General features: G+C 43.0%; 1 long non-coding RNA gene across 1 annotated transcript in view; it reads right to left on the reverse strand.

Annotated features, from left to right (window-relative positions):
- LOC309328923 overlaps positions 1-19,345 on the reverse strand; it is a 317,695-nt gene that overhangs the window by 247,977 nt on the left and 50,373 nt on the right. The window lies entirely within an intron of this gene.

Genomic DNA, 19,345 nt, shown 5'->3' on the forward strand with positions numbered 1-19,345 from the left:
ATATAGGCATCTGGTTGGCCATCAAAGCAAGCAAGCATTCAGCCTTCCCTTGATTCTACCACTCTCTTTCAACTGCATCACAACAGCCTCCCCACAGCCTTGCCCCTCTCCCTCCCAATAAGCAACAGCAAGGAAATAGCATTGCAACACTCTCCATTGGAGAGCCAGTGTGGTGTAATGGTTAAGAGCGGTAGACTCGTAATCTGGTGAACCGGATTTATGTCTCTGTTCCTCCACATGCAGCTGCTGGGTGACCTTGGGCTAGTCATACTTCTTTGAAGTCTCTCAGCCTCACTCACCTCACAGACTGTTTGTTGTGGGGGACGAAGGGAAAGGAGATTGTTAGCCGCTTTGAGGCTCCTTAGGGTAGTGATAAAGCGGGATATCAAATCCAAACTCTTTTCTTCTTCTTCTTCCATATGCAGAACCCCTATTGACCGTCATCCTAATGCATCCAAACTTTAATGCCCTGTCCTATATATCTATACAGTCTAGCCTAAAACCTAGCACCATGCTGAGTCCCCGCAGTATCGATATGTTGATATTCTACCTTTCCTCCAATGAGTTTGAGGGGGCATACATAGTTCTCCTCCTCCCCGTTTTATTCTCACAACAACTCTGTGAGGTAGGTGAGGCCAGGGTGGCCGTGTTTCTCATCCACTTTTGGATGCAGTATGCCTCTAAATAACAGCTTCTAGGAATCACCAGAAAGCAGAGTACATATTGTTGCAGTCAGGTCTGTGAGCTCCTCAGAAACATCTGGTTCACGCGACTTTTTTCCTCATCTTCTAAGGTTCTTACATTAGTGCCTGTTTTTCATACAATTTTGCCTGAAGCTGTGAGGAATTTTTGCTGTGACTTTTTTTTTAAAAAAAAAAAATGCAAACTGTTGTGGAAATGTAGCAAAACAAAGGTGACTTCTTTTCTCACACTTTGGTGGGATTTTATTGAATAAATAAAAAAGACAGAAAATTTACGTTGACCTTTTCTCTTCCACAAATCTCTCAAGAAATTCGTGATAAGTAATTACTGGAAAATTAGTTGACATCTAATTAGTTTTTTCTGGATGTCACTCGTGGTTTCTGTCATAAGTTTACGTTCCTGTATGTCTTGCAAACCTCTTGTTCTCTCATTTCTTATGATGGTACTTGACATTTACCTGTCTGTACCTCATCACAAATAACTGGATTCCCGGCTTCATCATTTCTTCTTAGGAATGTCCCATGCCAATCTTGTTTTGCTTTGGTTTGGTTTTTATACATTTCATGAAGTTCTGTTTTGTTAATTGGGCTACATGGATAAAACTCAATTTAAAAAAATATTCTTAAAAATGAAAATTAAGAAATGTGCCTGACTGAAGTGTGACTGGAAAAATGAGAAATGAACATATTTTGATAGGACTCTGGAGCTGGCATAAAGGAGAAGTGTCTGTTGATGATTGAATGCACTGCTTTATTGCTGTGTTAGGTGATCCTTATTGTCTTTTAATATTCTTTTTATAGCTGCATTTATCATAGATGCTGGCACGAGAGCTTCTCAAGGGTTGGGGGTGTGAAGTCATGGATATAAACATAAAACAGATAAATAAAAGTAAATGCATAGTTTTAGGGGGAAAATATTCTACTTCCATTGTCTGAGGCATTATGCTCATGAATGCCAGTTGCTGGAAACTGCAGTTGGGCAGAGTGCTGCTGAGCTCATGTCATGCCTTCCCACAGTCATCTGGTTGGCCACTGTGAGAACAGGATGCAGGATTTGATGGATCCAGCAGGCTCATCTTATGCTTTTAAAAGGAATACTAATGACCCAGTGCCCCTTGCAGAAGGCTGCATATCAGAACATCATCTTCAGTAGCCTTTTGTCTTTGAAGACACGGGTGGCACTGTTTCTAAACCACTGAGCCTCTTGGGCTTGCTGATCGGAAGGTTGGCAGTTCAAATCCCTGCGGCAGGGTGAGCTCCTGTTGCTCTGTCCCAGCTCCTGCCAACCTAGCAGCTCGAAAGCACACCAGTGCAAGTAGATAAATAGGTATTGCTGCAGCAGGAAGGTAAACAGTGTTTCTGTGCGCTCTGGTTTCCATCATGGTTTTCCATTGTGCCAGAAGCAGTTTAGTCATGCTGGCCACATGACTCAGAAAGCTATCTGTGGACAAACGGCGGCTCCCTCAGCCTGAAAGCAAGATGAGCACCGCAATCCCATAGTCACCTTTGACTGGACTTAACTGTCCAGGGTTTCTTTACCTTTACCTTGCCACCTCTCTGAATTCTAGGTAAGAAGCAGCTGGCCCATTCTAATTTTGAATCATATTTCCACCTAAATGATGGAAATTAACACCAATTCCCAGCAAAGGTGTGAAGGCAGTGACTTGTACCAATCTTCAAGTGGAATTGGGGAGATAACTATTTTCTGCTTCAAATCTGGTTTTCAAATACCCTGAGCCGGGGTGGGGGGAATCTCTGCCATCTCTTGGACAGCATCCCAAGAGATGGTAGAGTTAAATGATAACCAATCAGAGGCAGCTACAGGAGAGCTATGAGATTCAGGTGAGGCCCAGATGCCTTGTCAATCCCAGCAGGTATATAAGAGGACGACCCGGCCTGCCCAGTTTTCAGTGTTAATTTTATGCATTTTTTTAAATCACCATGGTATTTAACAATAATATATTATGTCCTTTAGCGGAGAAATTGTGAATTGTAGAATTTTAAATACCCGTCATCATCCTTGGATTCACTCAATTTTGTTTATAACACTCTTCCATTGTCTTCTAACTATGAGGGTGGGGGATGGGGAGGAGCCTCACAAGTGGAGTAGCCTAGGGCCTCTCTTCATCTAAATCCGGCCCTGGGAGAACATCATGGAGGAGTTGTTCTGTATGCTCCAAAACTAAGCAGTTAGCAATAGAACGGTGTGCTGTGTGTACAGATTCTTTTGCATACAATGCTGATCCCGACAGAAGCACAAGAAAGGCTGAACACCCCGATAGACATAGAGGAAATAAGAGTGACGATAAAAAAACTGAAAAATGGAAAGGCCCCAGGACCAGACGGCTTTACAGCAAGATATTACAAAGAATTGGGAATATCCCTGTTGATACCACTGAAAGAAGTAATGAACAACATATTAAAGGAGAAAGAAATTCCAGAGACATGGAAGGAAGCACTTATAACCTTTATTCCAAAAGAAGATGCGGACTTAACCCAAGTAAAGAATTATAGACCAATCTCATTATTAAATACGGACTACAAAATTTTCACAGGAATTATAGCAGAAAGATTAAAAAAGGTTTTACAAGGAATTATCCACGGCGACCAAGCGGGTTTCCTCCCAAGCAGACAGATGAGAGATAATGTGAGAAATGTAATAAATATTTTAGAATATCTGTCAGCAAGAAACGAGAAACAAGCAATGCTGATGTTCGTGGACGCTGAAAAAGCATTCGACAATGTCGCATGGGATTTCATGTTGAAAAATATTGAACAAAGAGAAATGGGAAGTCACTTCTTCAATGGAATTAAAGCAATATATACGGAGCAAAAAGCGAAGCTGATAGTGAATAATGTAATAACAGAAGAAATAAAGATTTCTAAGGGTACCAGACAGGGATGCCCATTGTCACCACTACTATTCATTCTGGTCCTGGAGGTGTTATTAGACTCAATAAGGAAAAAAGAAAGTATAAAGGGGGTGTCAGTAGGCCAAAATCAATATAAAGTCAAAGCCTTTGCTGATGACTTAGTCTTGATGATAGAAGATCCGCTGGAGACGGCAGCTGAGATACTGAAGGAAATTGAAACATTTGGAGAGGTGGCAGGTTTCATAATAAACAGGAAAAAAACTAAAATTATAGTTAAAAACATGGAAAAAGCAACAATGGAGGCACTGCAGCAACAAATTGGTATTGAAATTGTCAAAAAGGTCAAATATCTGGGAATATGGCTAACCCCAAAAAATATTGATCTGTTCCAAAACAACTATATCCCGGTGTGGAATGGAATTAAGAAGGATCTGGAAGTATGGAATAGATTAAAACTATCCTTCTGGGGTAGAATCTCAATGATTAAGATGCTAGTGCTACCAAAGATGCTGTTTTTATTCCAGATGTTACCAATATTAAAAGGAGTGGCGATTTTTAAGGAATGGCAAAGGACGATCTCTAGATACATATGGCAGGGCAAAAAGCCGAGAATTAAATATAAATTACTAACAGATGCAAAAGAAAGGGGAGGCTTTGCCCTGCCAGATCTGAAGCTATACTACGAAGCATCGTGTCTTTGCTGGCTAAAAGAATGGATTAAACTTAAAAATACAAAACTCCTAGACCTGGAAGGATTCGACAACAGATTCGGGTGGCACGCGTATCTTTGGAAAGAAAAGAAGAAGGGATATAAAACCTTTGAAAACCACATCTTCCGGAAATCGCTATGGGAAGTTTGGGACAGATACAAAAATATATTGGAAGGGGGGGTGCCACATTGGCTATCCCCGTTAGAGGTCATGGGGGTCAAAAAAGAAAATATGAGAAGTGATTGGATTACCTATGGAGATTTGGTGGAGAAAGAAGGAGGAAAGTGGAGACTAAAACCATACGAACAAGTTAAAGAATACGTCTTTGATTGGCTGCATTACCATCAAATAAATGAAATGTTTAAAAAGGATGTGAAAGAAAAGGGGTATAAAGAAAAAGATTCGAGATACCAAATAGAGATAGTGAATAACGACTCCAAAACAATTTCTAAAATGTATAAAATTTTGTTAGAATGGCACACAATAGATGAGGAGGTGAAAGTAGTTATGATTCAATGGGCCAAAGATTTAGGATACAACATAGACCTTGGTGATTGGCAGAAAATATGGAATGAAAACTTGAAATTTACGGCATGTGTTACATTAAAAGAAAACGTAATGAAGATGGTTTACAGGTGGTATATGACACCTGCAAAATTAGCAAAGATGTACAAAACCTGTAATAAATGTTGGAGGTGTAAGGAGAAGGAAGGTACATTTATGCACATGTGGTGGGATTGTAAAAAAGTAAGGGGGTTCTGGGAGATGATACACAATGAACTAAAGAAAATGCTAAAATATAGCTTTGTTAAGAAACCAGAACTCTTCCTGCTGGGAATAACAAGAACGGATATAAGTAGGAGAGACTGTAAACTGTTTCAATATGCTACCGTCGCAGCAAGGACATTGTTGGCCCAGAGGTGGAAACAAGAAGAGGTTCCGACTCTGGAGGAATGGAGGTCAAAACTAACAGACTACGCAGAGTTAGACAAATTAACAGGGAAAATTAGATACCAAAAAGACCAGAAATTCATTGAGGACTGGGGGAAATTTACAGAGTATTTGAAAAACATATGTGAGGATAGCACAACGCTAGCGTGTTTCAAAGAAGCTTTGTGAAAATAGAAGGAGTATTGCCAAAAGGCAAGCAAGGATAGAAATATAATATTTAATGGCAATATCTAAAGAAGGAATGTGAGGAGAGGATTTGAACTACGAAAGATTGTCAGAGAAGTTGAGGGAGGTCCAAACAAGGTGAAATATGTGATATATAAATGGATTGGTTTATTATTTTTTTTATGGAAAAACTTCAATAAAAATTTATTACAATCAGAGGCAGCTACAGGAGAGCTATGAGATTCAGGTGAGGCCCAGATGCCTTGTCAATCCCAGCAGGTATATAAGAGGACGACCCGGCCTGCCCAGTTTTCAGTGTTAATTTTATGCATTTTTTTAAATCACCATGGTATTTAACAATAATATATTATGTCCTTTAGCGGAGAAATTGTGAATTGTAGAATTTTAAATACCCGTCATCATCCTTGGGTTCACTCAATTTTGTTTATAACACTCTTCCATTGTCTTCTAACTATGAGGGTGGGGGATGGGGAGGAGCCTCACAAGTGGAGTAGCCTAGGGCCTCTCTTCATCTAAATCCGGCCCTGGGAGAACATCATGGAGGAGTTGTTCTGTATGCTCCAAAACTAAGCAGTTAGCAATAGAACGGTGTGCTGTGTGTACAGATTCTTTTGCATACAATGCTGCTTCCAGGAAAACACTATTCACCCCAATGCCAAAAGAAAATATTGGAAGACTCCAAATCATTTCCCCATGTACATGTACAGGAAAGAGCAGATCCAGCTGAAAGGCAATTTGTGGAGATCTCCACTTATCATTGCTGTGCATTCCTAATTATTATTATTCTATAATCTTAGAAGGGGAGTTGGCTGTAACTACCATGAAGGGATCCTGCACTTCTGAACTTGACAACACACTGCTGGCTGTATTTATCTGCGAACAAAGCTGCTAAATAGCAGCTAGGACTTGCTGCATAGGTAAGACTAAGGTTCCACGTACTCCCACTTTACTATGGAGGGAACCACATGCCAGGAGGGGAAGGGAGTTTCTAGTACAGACCAGGCATGTCTCTTAAAGAGACAAAGCACACTCAGACAAGACAACTGAGTGCCTGGAAGACTGTTCACCCTTTACATTGTTCTATTTCTGCCACGGTAAAAACTGCAACTTGCACAGATGAACACTTTGGATCCAGACCAAGTCATGCCCCCATATGGGCAGTGCGCCTCTCTGCAGGCACATAATACTCTTCTCTTTTCAACATTACACCTGCTGAATAGACTGGCTTGAGCCAGGAATCAGATGTCTGACTTTGGCATTATCCCGCCAAAAGAACCCAACTTTCCTTGGCTCTGCTTGAACTGGCAAACAGTTCCCGTACATTATTTTATTTAATTAAGGACACCTGAGCCCATAACAGAGGCTGAGCCCAACACAGCCTGCTCCATTGATGCAGTGCTAACAACAACTGCGGTGGGGGGAGAGAGAAAGAAAATAACACCCAAGTGTTTCTCACTTCCAGATAAACTTGGCTCTTGAGGGCTGAGGAAATTAAAGCAAAGAGAGAGCCATTTTTAACCGGTCAAATGGAACACTCCTGCTATGACTGGCCTTAGCTGTAGCATTACATGGATTTTTAAATTAAATGTCAAATATAATTTGGCACTAAAGGTGTGGGGCTGCCCTTAGAGAAAATGTGACACCTTGAGCTTAATGGCTTCCTGTAGCTGTCTAGTACTTGAATGGAGTGAGACCCAACTTTTTCACCATACCAGGCTTCTTGCAAGCAAGCTACAGGGTTGATCTGCCCAGGGGACGGGGGGCATCTTATAAGAAACCAGGCCAGAATGGGGTGGGTGGGCAGAGACCAAGCAGCCCCTGCTACGTCTTCACAACTTTTTATATATTGAAACTGGGACACCTTCCAGGGTCGTTCCAGCTGCCCTTTGGTGTCATCAGTCCAGCCCTGTGGAACACTTTTTCAGTAGAAATTCAGCAGGCAGAAAGGGGAAGGGGTGGTTGCTCAGCAGAAAAGCATATTGTTACAGAAGTTGTGTGCTGCCTCCACTGTCTGCCAAGCAATAGCAAGATCTTAGGGGAGTTCCAGGCACTCACCCAGGGTCTGTGTTCCTTTGGAGAATTGAGACATGGTAGAGACTGTCATGTCTTTTCTTCATCTATTTCCAGTGGTACCTCGGGTTAAGTACTTAATTCGTTCCGGAGATCCGTTCTTAACCTGAAACTGTTCTTAACCTGAAGCACCACTTTAGCTAATGGGGCCTCCTGCTGCTGCTGCGCCACCGGAGCACAATTTCTGTTCTCATCCTGAAGCAAAGTTCTTAACCTGAAGCATTATTTCTGGGTTAGCAGAGTCTGTAACCTGAAGCGTATGAAACCTGAAGTGCCACTGTACATCTCTTCCAGCAGAGATTTGGCAGAGGCATCCTCACTTTTAACTTTCAGGTGTCTCTTGGAGACCTTTTTATCTCAGCAGGCCTTTGCAGCTGTTTAAATCAGTTACCCAGGCACCGTTTATGGTTTGTGGTTATATGGTGCTTTATCACCCTGCTATTTTAGGATATGGCAGTATATAAATATATTTTTATAAATAAATAAATGAAGAGGCCCTTGTCTCAGAACTAGACTGATCTGTTCATCCCTAGCAGAGAGAAAAGAAGGGGTGAAGAAAGCAAAAGAGTCCACAGGGAGAAAGAGGAGCAAGCAGACGAGCAAGTCTTTTGAAGGTCAATAGAAGACCTTTGAGTGGAATAGAATGTTTGTAGGGTCTATTCTTAAAAGGTCAGTCTATCAATGAGTAAAATGAATAACACAGGAAGCTGCCTTATAATGAGTCAGACGATTTGTCTATTTAGCTCAGTATTGGCTACGATGAGCGGCAGCAGAGGCTCTCCACAATTCCAGACAAGACGTCTCTCCCAGCCCTACCTGGAGATGCCAGAGACTGAACCTGGGGTCTTTTGCATGAAAAGGGGATGCTCTGCTATTGAGCCCTATGTGCAATGAATTTGCAAGTGAACCTGGAAGCAGAGAGGCAGTAGTGGCTGGTGCCCAGGTGGACTTGTAGGGCAGAAGGCAAGGTGACTGACAGCTGGTAAAGAAAAAGTCATTGATAAGTGGGACCAACCAACTTGTCCCCATCTTCCTTCCTCTGAGTTCTACAAGGGGCAACATTGAGACTAAGGAGGAGGAAGCTGCCTAGCAGTGCCACACTCTCAGGGCTGGTGGCAAGTAAGAAGGCAGGTAGGTGGTTTTGTTTAAGGGCAGATTGAGGTTAGTGGGGCGATGCCCCGTTTGCCCAAATGGACCAGCCTCTTCCAAGTCTGATCATTTGCTCTTCTAGCTCAGTCTTGTCTATTATGACTGGCAGCTGCTCCCCAGACAGGAGTCTCTCCTGGCCGTATCTGGAAATGTCAGGGAATGAACCTGGAACCTTCTGCATGGAAAGCCACAGCCCATTGGCCCTTGAAGTTCAGGCATGGGGAAACAGCAGTCCTCTGGGTGCTGGACTTCAATTCCCATCAGCCCCAGCCAGCACGGCCAATGCTCAGGGGTGGTAGAAGCAGCATCTAGAGAGTCACAGATTCCCTTCACTAAGTTCTAAGACAACATAATCTACAGTGACAGGAAGCAGCTCTTCCCAGTTTCAGGCAGGGTTCTACCTGTAAGGGGTCTACCTTTAAGCCCCAGGTTGGCCAAAAGATTCCTGCACTGCAGGGGTTTGGACAAGACAACCCTTGGGGTCCCATCCAACTCAACAGTTCTATGATTCTATGTAGATTGCCAGAGACTGAACCTAAGGCCTTCTAAATGCAAAGTAGTTGCTCAGTCACTGAATTATGGTGCTTTCGCCCAAAGGAAAGGCAGAAAGAGGGAGCCTATGTGGGTTCAAAAGAGGTGCGCATGGTCCTAGCAACAAACAAGACAGAATATTGTTACCACCTCATCTGTTATTTGTGTGACTTGTCCTTTGCCTCCAAGGAGAAACAAACTATTGAAAGTCAAGGTAGAGTATACAGCAAAGGTGCCTGAAAAGAGCTGAGGAAATAAAAGATGATTTATATATTTACCTGAAAGGGATTGTTTGTATGAACTACGGCTGCACCTGAGGCTCCTAACATGCATCATTATTTTATGATCTGCCTGACTTCTTTCCCCACAGAAGGCCGTGGGGGGTGCACGTGCATTTACACTCCTGCTTTACTGGAATTCACACTCTCTAATCACTGAGAAATCTCCCCAGTTTACCTTTGGCAGTCAGCAAAGAGGAAAATTTATCACCTCACGTTGGTGTCAAGGTGAAGCAATTGTATATATATATATATATATATAAATTACAGGTTGACAAAGCCTTTGATAAGCTGGGAAGGTTGCCGCAAACTGTACTCCTGAGCAGATTTACCAGGAAGCATGTCCCATTGAATTCAGTGCAATTTATTTCTAAGAAAACATAAGTGCCTGACCTCAGGATCAAGTCAAATGCTCATCTGCAGCAGCATCCAGTTCTCACAGTGGCCAACCAGATGATTTTGGGAAGCTCAAAAGCAGGACCTGAGGGTAACAGAACTCTACCCATCTGCAGTTGCCATTGACTGGTATTCAAAGTTAATCCTGAGCTAGATAGGCGAATGGTTAGACAGCATATGGCAGCTTCCTACGTATGTCCTAAATCATTCTCTCCCTTTGGAATTGATGTCATCCATTCCAACCTTTTCTTGCAGGCTATGTTCTTGTGGGGTGTATGAGGTGATCAGTGAAGAGTAGTACCTCTCGTGAGGGACACTCCATGCTCCTCCTAGGGTAGGTTGTCCAACTTTGCACTCAGTCCACCTGTGACTCCAAGAAGCTATCGGCATGCAACAGAGGCCACACTCTGGGAGATGGCTGTGACTCGGTGAGTCAGGGACCCTTGGTGAGTCAGGGACAGGGGCTCCATCATATTGAGCTGACAAGACCAATAGTGGGTCCACTGGTCAAGAAGGCAGTTTCTACATGTGCTGTAGAGAGAGGTGAGGGGCAAATGAGGCTCATCAACCAGGGAAGGTAGCCCATCTAGGAGATGAAAACCCTGGTCCTAAACCTCCACTGTCTTGCAGGATATTTTAAGAAGGCCAAGGAGGAAACCCTACAGAAATCCAGAGTGGAGTCCCTAAGGTGGTTAAATGATGCATTTTTATGCCTCCTTCTAGCAACTCCTGCAGCCATGCTAGTGCCAAATGCATTGATCTGCTTTCACTGGATCACATCCATGAAGCTGAGAGGAGGGTCTTGTTGTCTCGGCAGCCCAAGACTCCCATATACCACCCAGGCTTGTGCACCATGGAAGATCACTTTGGTGCTTTTAACACAGTGATTTGACTTCCCCAGAAGTGCACTCCATGGTCTCTCAAGACAGACAGATGCCAACAACATGTTCCTGTCCAGTCGCCTGTATGACAGTCAGAAATTTGTCAGTAGCAGCTTTTCACCACACCGAAATTCTGGAAAGAGGGAGAGAGCAGTTTCCCCAAAATGCTGGTGAGAGTTGCTGAAGACTCAGCCAGTTCAATAGAGGGAAGAGCTGTTTAGTGCTTACAGAGCTTTTGAACATTCAAAGTGTTTCATGTACCTTATCAAACTGTAATCCTTACAACAACCCTGTCAGACACTGATGGGGAATCTGTGGCCCTCCAGATGATGGATTTCAATACCCAGCATCCTGGACCATTGAGTTATTCTGGCTGGACCTGAGCCAGAGATGTGGGTTTTCCAGGGGAAAAACTTGAACTGGAAAATTTCCAAAACAATCAGGTTGATTCTGAAGCTCAAGATATTTCCATATGTCATGTGCATTTGATGACCACCAGCTTGAATGGCTTTAAGAGAAGATTGGGGGGGAGAGTCATGGAAAATAAGACTATTAAGGGTTACTAGTCATGATGGCTATGATCTGCCTTCACAGCGGGAGGCAGTAATGCTTCTGAAGACCAGTTGCTGGAAGCTGCAGGAGTGAGAGGTTTCCACAGGCATCTGGGTGGCCACTGTGAGAACAGGATGTTGGATCGTGTGGGCCAAGTGGGCTACTGACAATCCAGTAGGCTCTTACATACTTACTGGAAGAGTTTCTGATGTCCTGGAGAGTGCTCTAATTTCATGCTTATTCGACTTGCAGTTAGTAAGCAAAGTTGAAACCCTGGAAAACTCTCAAGCTTGCCTAATACTGTATTTTCGGTTGACATCCACTCATGGTTGCTAATGAACTTAAGAGATGGAAAAATTTCCACAGAAAAATAAGGCACTGGAAAAAACATCATTGGTTGGAGCCCAGCAATATTTGAAGTGCAAGAAAATTCCAATCCCTACACTCAGGCAAGTCAGTATTCTTTTCCCACCTATTACAGATATCTCGGGGGGGGGGGAGAGATCAGGTGACACAAAGGACCAATAAGATGCTCTCTTTGGTTCTATAAAGCTACTAATTCTGTCCTGATCCCTCACTTGGGCATAGACACTGTTGCTTTTGGACAGTCCAGTTTTGCTTTTAGCCCACCAACCCTGATGAGGAATGGTGCTCAACTTCATCTGTTAATGCTCCCAGCCAGTTGAACAGTAGGAACCTCAATGGTCTCTTCTACAAATTTCCCCTTATTCTTGAAAAGCCTTAAGGTCTTCTGCAGGAGTAATAAAATACTATATCATTTTTCAAAACCCAAAGTCTTAAAAATCATCTTTATTGGACTAGGAAAAGACTGCAATATGAATTCTCCTACCTCCAAGGAACCTTGAAGGCTTTAACTGGAAAAGCAAAATCCCTTTTAATAAAATGACCTTTGGGGTTGTTGTGAGCACTCTCTCTTTCTGACATTTTTTAACAAGCCTGCCTGTGAGGGTTGATTGGCTTATTTGTACAGTGCTCCCAGGCTGAAATTGGACTGTAATTAAGTTGTTAGTTTATAAACACTTGCCTGGAGTTCACTGTATCTTCTGGTCTTTGGCACATTTCCTACCCCCCACCCCCACCCCGGTCCAAAGTCTCTTGCACACAAAAAGAATTAAACGCAGCAATTCTCAATCTTCATTCCTGGTACTCGCCCCCCTGTCCGCCTCACCGCCCCCTTCCATTTCACTTCGATGGTTACTTTGGCAGGAGATGGGCATGAGCAAATGGAATCATAGCCTGAAGAATATCGGCTTCTCTGTATGTTTGCGTATGAGGTGAGGAATAGTGTGTGCGACTTATGAAACAGGTTTGTCAGGGACTTGCACTTTTCCAAGGCCCTTCTCCCTCTTCCCCAGGTATCTAAAGTACTATCTTTAATAATGATAACAACAGCAACACTGATTTCTTGATCACCTTCTAAACCACCATCTCAAGGCAATTTACATACATATAAAATACATAATTTAAAACTGTTTAAACCACAAAAAACACAAGTACATTTAAAACAACACTAGAAGTGGACACTCACAGTGAAGAGTGCCCAGCTGGGGAGCCTGCGGGAACAATAATGTACAGTGGTACCTCAGTTTTCGAACATCTCCATTGGCAAACATTTCAGAACTCAAATGCCAAAACCTGGAAGTAAATGCTTTTGTTTTCAAAAGCGCCTCAGAAGTCGACCCTGTTTATCAATTTTCTGAATGAAAGTTGCAGACTGCCCTTTGCACCTCAGTTTTTGAACATTTTGGAACTCGAACGGTCTTCTGGAATGGATTATGTTCAAAAACCGAGGTACCACTGTATTCAGTTGAAGGTGCAGATAGTTGTAGCTTGACAGGAATGCTATTCCACAAACAGGGGAAAATACACTGAATGTCCTGCTTTGAGTTACTGTGCAACAAGCTTCTAAGATCTTTAGGATTGCAGGAGATACCCTCCCACAGACCACAGTGATCTCCTGGGTGAATAAGGGATAGGGCACAGCCTTATTAAGGAAGTCTTTCCAGTTACCTGGTATTAAGCTGCATAGTGCCCTGTATTTGGTATCAACACCTTGAACTTTGCCAAGTAGCAGATTAGTAGCCTGTGCAAATCTCACCTTGGGTGTAGCCAGCAGGGAGGCGGGAGGCAGCTGCTGGCCCAAATCAAGTAATTAAATAAAAATACTTAACTAAAAGTAGAAAAATCCAGAATATTTGAAACTTTAGTGCTCACTGAGGTCACCTGAATGATGTTGTGGAACATTCTAGCGATGCAACTGGCAACCTGACCGAGTGATGTGTGGCTTCTGCACACTGACCAATCGAGTCACAGGTAGCTCCGTTCTCTCTCCACCCCCACCCCATAAATCCTGGCTATCCCCATGAATCCCACAACCTAGGGGCTGGTGGTAGTAGCAAATGAACACAGTATTGTGCAGCTTTACTATACAGTTGGCTGCCTTGCAGGAAGGTGGAAGCCTACTTTAGACCAGGGTTGCCAAGGGTTGTGGTGCCACACAAATGTGGCTGGACTCTTACGCCGTCACGCTTCAGGGCCCCAGGTGCATAAGATCTAAACCAAGTTCAAGCACAGAGGATCAGTCTAGGTCCAAACATGATCCAGAGACAGTCAGGCCACAGTCCAAGGTCAGTATCACAGGTAGTTCAGGCAAAGCACAACACAGCAAGGAACTAGAGACCTGTGTTGCTTCCAATAAAGAGTAGGCTCAAGAGGGAGGCCTTCTATGCTTTGGCCTCCTAAACCGTATCCTAACCACAGCTGCTGGCAGAGAAGGCACCTTGGGGGTTGCTTACTCATAAGTAGACTCATTATATGCAAATATAACCAATGACAGCAGAGTTCCTCCCTGGAATCCAAAAAAGACAAACCACCAGTGAGAAAACTAGTGTCCTGAGCCATTAATTATGTCAAACAACATCAAAAGCAGGAGGAGCAGGACAACAGTGGTCATGACTACCTCCTTGTCTAATAGGTGAATGGATAAGCTGGCCAGATCAGCTGAGATGTTACTCAACCCTGGCAACATTTGCCAAGAGCTCAAGTCACTGCAGATGTTTTCTGCTATCTGATCCATGAGACTGGCTACACTTATGGTGTTTTCACCCAAAAGGAAAATGTACATTTGGGGCTTTAGCTGAACATGAGAATTCTACCAAGCCCGTGTGTTTGAAGATTTTGAATAAAATATCTGGTCTGTTAGAAATTAGGTCCAAATCTTCATGTCAGGGGGTGATAAGAGGAATAACAAAGAAATGTGGGTTCGACTCCTTCTATCTCAGTCACAGCAGCCACTATGGATAAGTTATCTTAATACAATATATTGACATATATGCTGTGGATGTGAGCTTAATATGTAATTTAAAAGATTCTCCAAGTCTATTTGGATGCCATGTGGATGACTGCAAACAAGACTGAATATCTGTGTATGCATTTGTCCTGGAAGACAACATGTTATGCTAGGTAATTGTTCTTTAAAAAAATCAATAAAGTTTGCACTATTTTTAAAATGAGGATGACTATCACCATTTTTAGTAGCCAGCGTTCTCTGTCTGCTAGCGTAAGGACTCCTGTGCTAGCAGATGGATGCATGTTAATGTTGCACAACAGAGGAATCCAATGCAACAGTTGCAGAAACTAGTTGCACAACAGATTGTTCTGAAATAGATGACACAAAGTTGCCAGGAACCTGCTTTTACATTCTCTTGCTCTTCTCATCAATATCCCGCTGGTGCAAAACATCTCACCAGCAGAGAGAGAAAAGCAAGTTACTTTAACTTAGTGCTATGCTGCATGAAATCCCTTAGTCAATTGCACAATGGTCCATCTATCTCTGTATGAGGATGCCTAGCAGAAAACCATATTGCTAAAGTAAAAGTATGCATCAACTCTACAATCTGAGCATCTGGAGGGATTCATGTTGGTGAAGGTTGAGTAAGATCTCCAAGCCACGATCTCTCTGTTGACTGCATTTTGTTGAGGCTTATCAGGTAATCACACACTCTCTCTCTCTCTCTCCTTGTAGCATTCATCCCATTAAGAAGTACTTCCAAACCAAGTTCAGAGATGATTATCGGAGTGCTCTCCTTTTCCACCAATCCCAACGATCCCGATACCACCTTGGGAAAGAAACTTTGATACCAGAGACTGAGAGAAAGTCAATCAGCTGACAGTGAGGAAATAATCTCTGCTATTGATTGCCACTTCAGGCCTCGGATTCATCACACATCAAAGGGATGAGAGGAAGGAGAGGATGGAATAACCTTTGAGGCACAGAAAGGTAAAAGCCCAAAACGGATGCATATTTATTTGTTTGTTTGTTTGTTTTTATTTTAGGCTAAACCCCCACTACCACCACCATCCCATTCACCTTGAGACTGGTTACTTTCAGGGCTGCATGTCTTCCGCTCAATACCAAATTAATTCAGATTCTGAATTTGCAAAAAGTGAGTTCCGCTAACTGATAGGTGAGAGAAGGGCTATTGCTCAGTGGTAGAGCATCTGCTTTGCATTCAGAAGGTCCTAGGTTCAGTCCCTAGCATTTCCAGGTAAGGCCAGGAATCTCCTGTCTTGGGAATCTAGGAGAGTCTCTTCCACTCAGTGGAGGCAATACTGAGCTAGATGGACCAATCGTCTGAGAAGGCAGCTTCCTTATGAGATCCAGTTGATCGCTCTTTGTATCCCATACAACCCTCTGCTTCAAGAGCCCCCTGTCACCCCAGCTTGACCATAATATGCCAACTTCCTAAATGCAGTACCTTTACATTGTTCCTTGATTAAACTCAAAAGCTCCTGTGTAACTGGGAATATTGGAGAGGGAACTAAATGAAGAAGATATAATGTTTTAATCTTTAAAATAACATTTAAAGGTAGGAGGCTTCCCTCCCCCTTTAAGTGAGCATGGATGAATTGGGGGGAGCACTGAGAGTTGAACTGATTCAAACATTGCTTCAGCTGAGTTTAATGTTCACAGCAAGCAACGGAGATCAGCAAGAATCCCCCATTTGCTTCAGCTTGGCTTTGAAGTGATCTGAGTAGTTGTCGTCCCCCCCCCCCCCAAAAAAGAAACCCCAAGTTACATTTCTGAGTCAATCTGGGTTTTGTAAATCACTTGCCAAGCCAGCACCCCTTTCCCTCAAACCCTTCCTAATCATCCATTAGCCTCCCTTTATAAAAAGAACATCTTCCTTTTTCAACAGAATTAAGTGTCTGGGGCATCCATGTTGATGGGGCTCAAAATGTGGTAAGACTAAATGTCTGCTCTCTCGCTTGCTCTGTCTGTCTCTCTCTCACACACACACACACGCTCTCTCTCTCTCTCTCTCTCTCTTCCTTCTTCTATATCAGAAGTAGAGAAGCTCAGGTCTGTGGCCCAAATTTAGCCCTCCAGGACTCTCTATTTCTCCCTCAGATCACTCCCCAGGCTACCTCCACCCCCACCACTGGCCTCGCTTTGCTCTTGTCTTTTGTTTTCTGCACCCTGAAGCTTTTGGAAAGCAAAACATCCTTACGGGGTTGGTTGGGTGTGGGGTGTCATTCATATCCTGCATTTGAAAGGTCTCCGTCCCTGATCCAGAGTTTTGTGTAACATCTTCCACTTTCCCTGGAGAAGCCTACAAAGGCATCTTTCTCAGGCTTTATTACTAGCTGAAGCCATGACAAAGTTTATATCAGTCATTATCAAGATACCAATTACCAGAAGGGGTTGGGGAAACTGGTCTTCCACTGTACCGTCCCCTGCTTCTTCTTTTATTGTTGTAAGGATGTAAATCATCCACTTGTCTAAGGCTTTCCAATAATTACGGTGTTGGGATCCGCAACCCAGGTTATCTGTTCCATTCTAAGTATCTTTGCATCATTTAGTACTTTGCCGTATCGATTCCAGACAATGTTACAGGCAAAGGAATCGAAGGCTTGCCTTGTGATTTTCGAGCATGTCAAACACACAGGACAAACTTTCTCACAGAGACACCCTAAGCACAGGGACTTTAAATACAAGCATGTGGCAATCTAACTCAAGGTGGTTTCCTCGTCTCAAGCACTCCTGATCAATTAAGGCTCCCGTCAACATTTCCAGCATTTAAACAACAACAGCAAAAGACACAACTTAGGGCATGAGAGGCAGAGAACATAGCAATAGAAAGTGTGGGAATGAAAGGGATGTGAAATTATGTGTGTTGCTTTATTATTATTATTATTATTATTATTATTATTATTATTATTAAATTATTTATACCCTGCCCATCTGGCTGAGTTGCCCTAGCCACTCTGGGCAGCTTCCAACACATATCAAACATAATTAAATGTCAAACATTAAAAACTTCCCGATACAGGGCTGCCTTCAGATGTCTTCTACAAGTTGTGCAGTTCTAAATCTCCTTGACATATGATGGGAGGGTGTTCCACAGGGTGGGTGCCACTGCCAATAATGTCCTCTGCCTGGTTCCCTGTATTACCTGTTGCAGTGCGCGTGTCACACTAAATTTCCTTCACATCAGTGGGGTGGGGTGTGACACAACAACGGATGTCATTGGACAACGTCACTATTCCCCCACCCTGCCTGCTCCTGTGTGCTTCTGTTTCCTGATGATTATTCCAAAAAAAGGCAGGAAATAACTGTATGTGGCTATATCATTCCAAATTTCGTCATTTTACTCCCACAATTTTCTGGGTTAAGGGGGCTGAAAAAGTGTGGGGTTTTTTTACCTGGAATAAAACAACCTGGAAATAAGCACTAAATATGTGCTGTGTTCCATTTAGTTTTCTGGAAGTAGCTTTCACATCATTTGAAAGCTCAAATACAAAACTGGGGAAATGGAATGAACTGCCATGTAAATGCAACCTCAAGGCTTTCCAGTACAGTGGTACCTTGGGTTACATATGCTTCAGGTTACATACGCTTCAGATTACAGACTCCGCTAACCCAGAAATAGTACCTTGGGTTAAGAACTTTACTTCAGAATGAGAACAGAAATTGTGCTCCGGCGGCGCAATGGGAGCGGGAGGCTGAAGTGGTGCTTCAGGTTAAGAATAGTTTCAGGTTAAGAACGGACCTCCAGAACGAATTAAGTACTTAACCTGAGGTACCACTGTATCTGCCAGTGTTCAGTCAGCAGCATTTGGGAACTCACCACCAATAGTTTCCCCCTTGTTATGGGTCCCATCTGCTGGCATTCTGAGAGACAATGCCTCAAAATTGCTTTTAGTTATAACCGTGAATAGCCATTTAATTTGCTTTACACCACAGTAAAGCAAACTTCGACTCCTTTTGGAACCCAAGCAAATGTACACCAGTTGAAACTTTGGCCCAAGGAATTCTCACAGTTCCCAAAGGGTTTCAGAGGGATGCGAGTCAACATATTTCCTGCCGAAAGTGGGGGGTGTCTCAGAATATTTTAGTGCACCTTTTCTACTTTATTGAGGCCCCGAGGTCATTAATTTTATAAAGGTCAGGTTTAACATGTTTATTTCACTTGGTGTTCTGCCTGATAGAAAAAGATACAGACGTATTAATCGTTCTCAAAATGAATTTGACGTTCTGTTCACTTGGGGGAATCACGGCCAATGTTTCCTCTTGAAAATGACACTTCATTTTGGAATCTGCCACAGCAAAGCGTCCCAGCCCGAAACATCTGGTTGGCATACACAATGGAACCTTGCACCTGGGAACATGTCGAATGTTGATTTTGAAACTGTTTGTCCATTCTCCACTTGCATAAAAATATGTTTTAGGCTGTTAAAATGTGCTTTTGGCAGTCAGCTGTGATAATGCAAGGCTGTTTGTCTTGGAACTGTCTCCGACCAAAATGTGCCGGCAGCTAAGCCTGGATATTCTTTTGGGGAGGAGGGTTTGCTTTCTTCCCCCTAAAGGATGAATACGGACGTCGTAGTTAATGGCAAATCATAATATGGGTGTTCACACATTATATTCAACCGGTGTATGATTTGCGTGCACAAATGGTTCAGCTGGTATTCATGCACTGTATACAGTCTATATGCTTGTGTACACAACCCAACTCTCTCATTGAACTCTGTTATTTTTGCAGG

Source organism: Podarcis erhardii, assembly GCF_964252035.2.
Source record: "Podarcis erhardii genome assembly, chromosome: 14".
In the NCBI taxonomy this organism is placed as follows: Eukaryota; Metazoa; Chordata; class Lepidosauria; order Squamata; family Lacertidae; genus Podarcis; species Podarcis erhardii.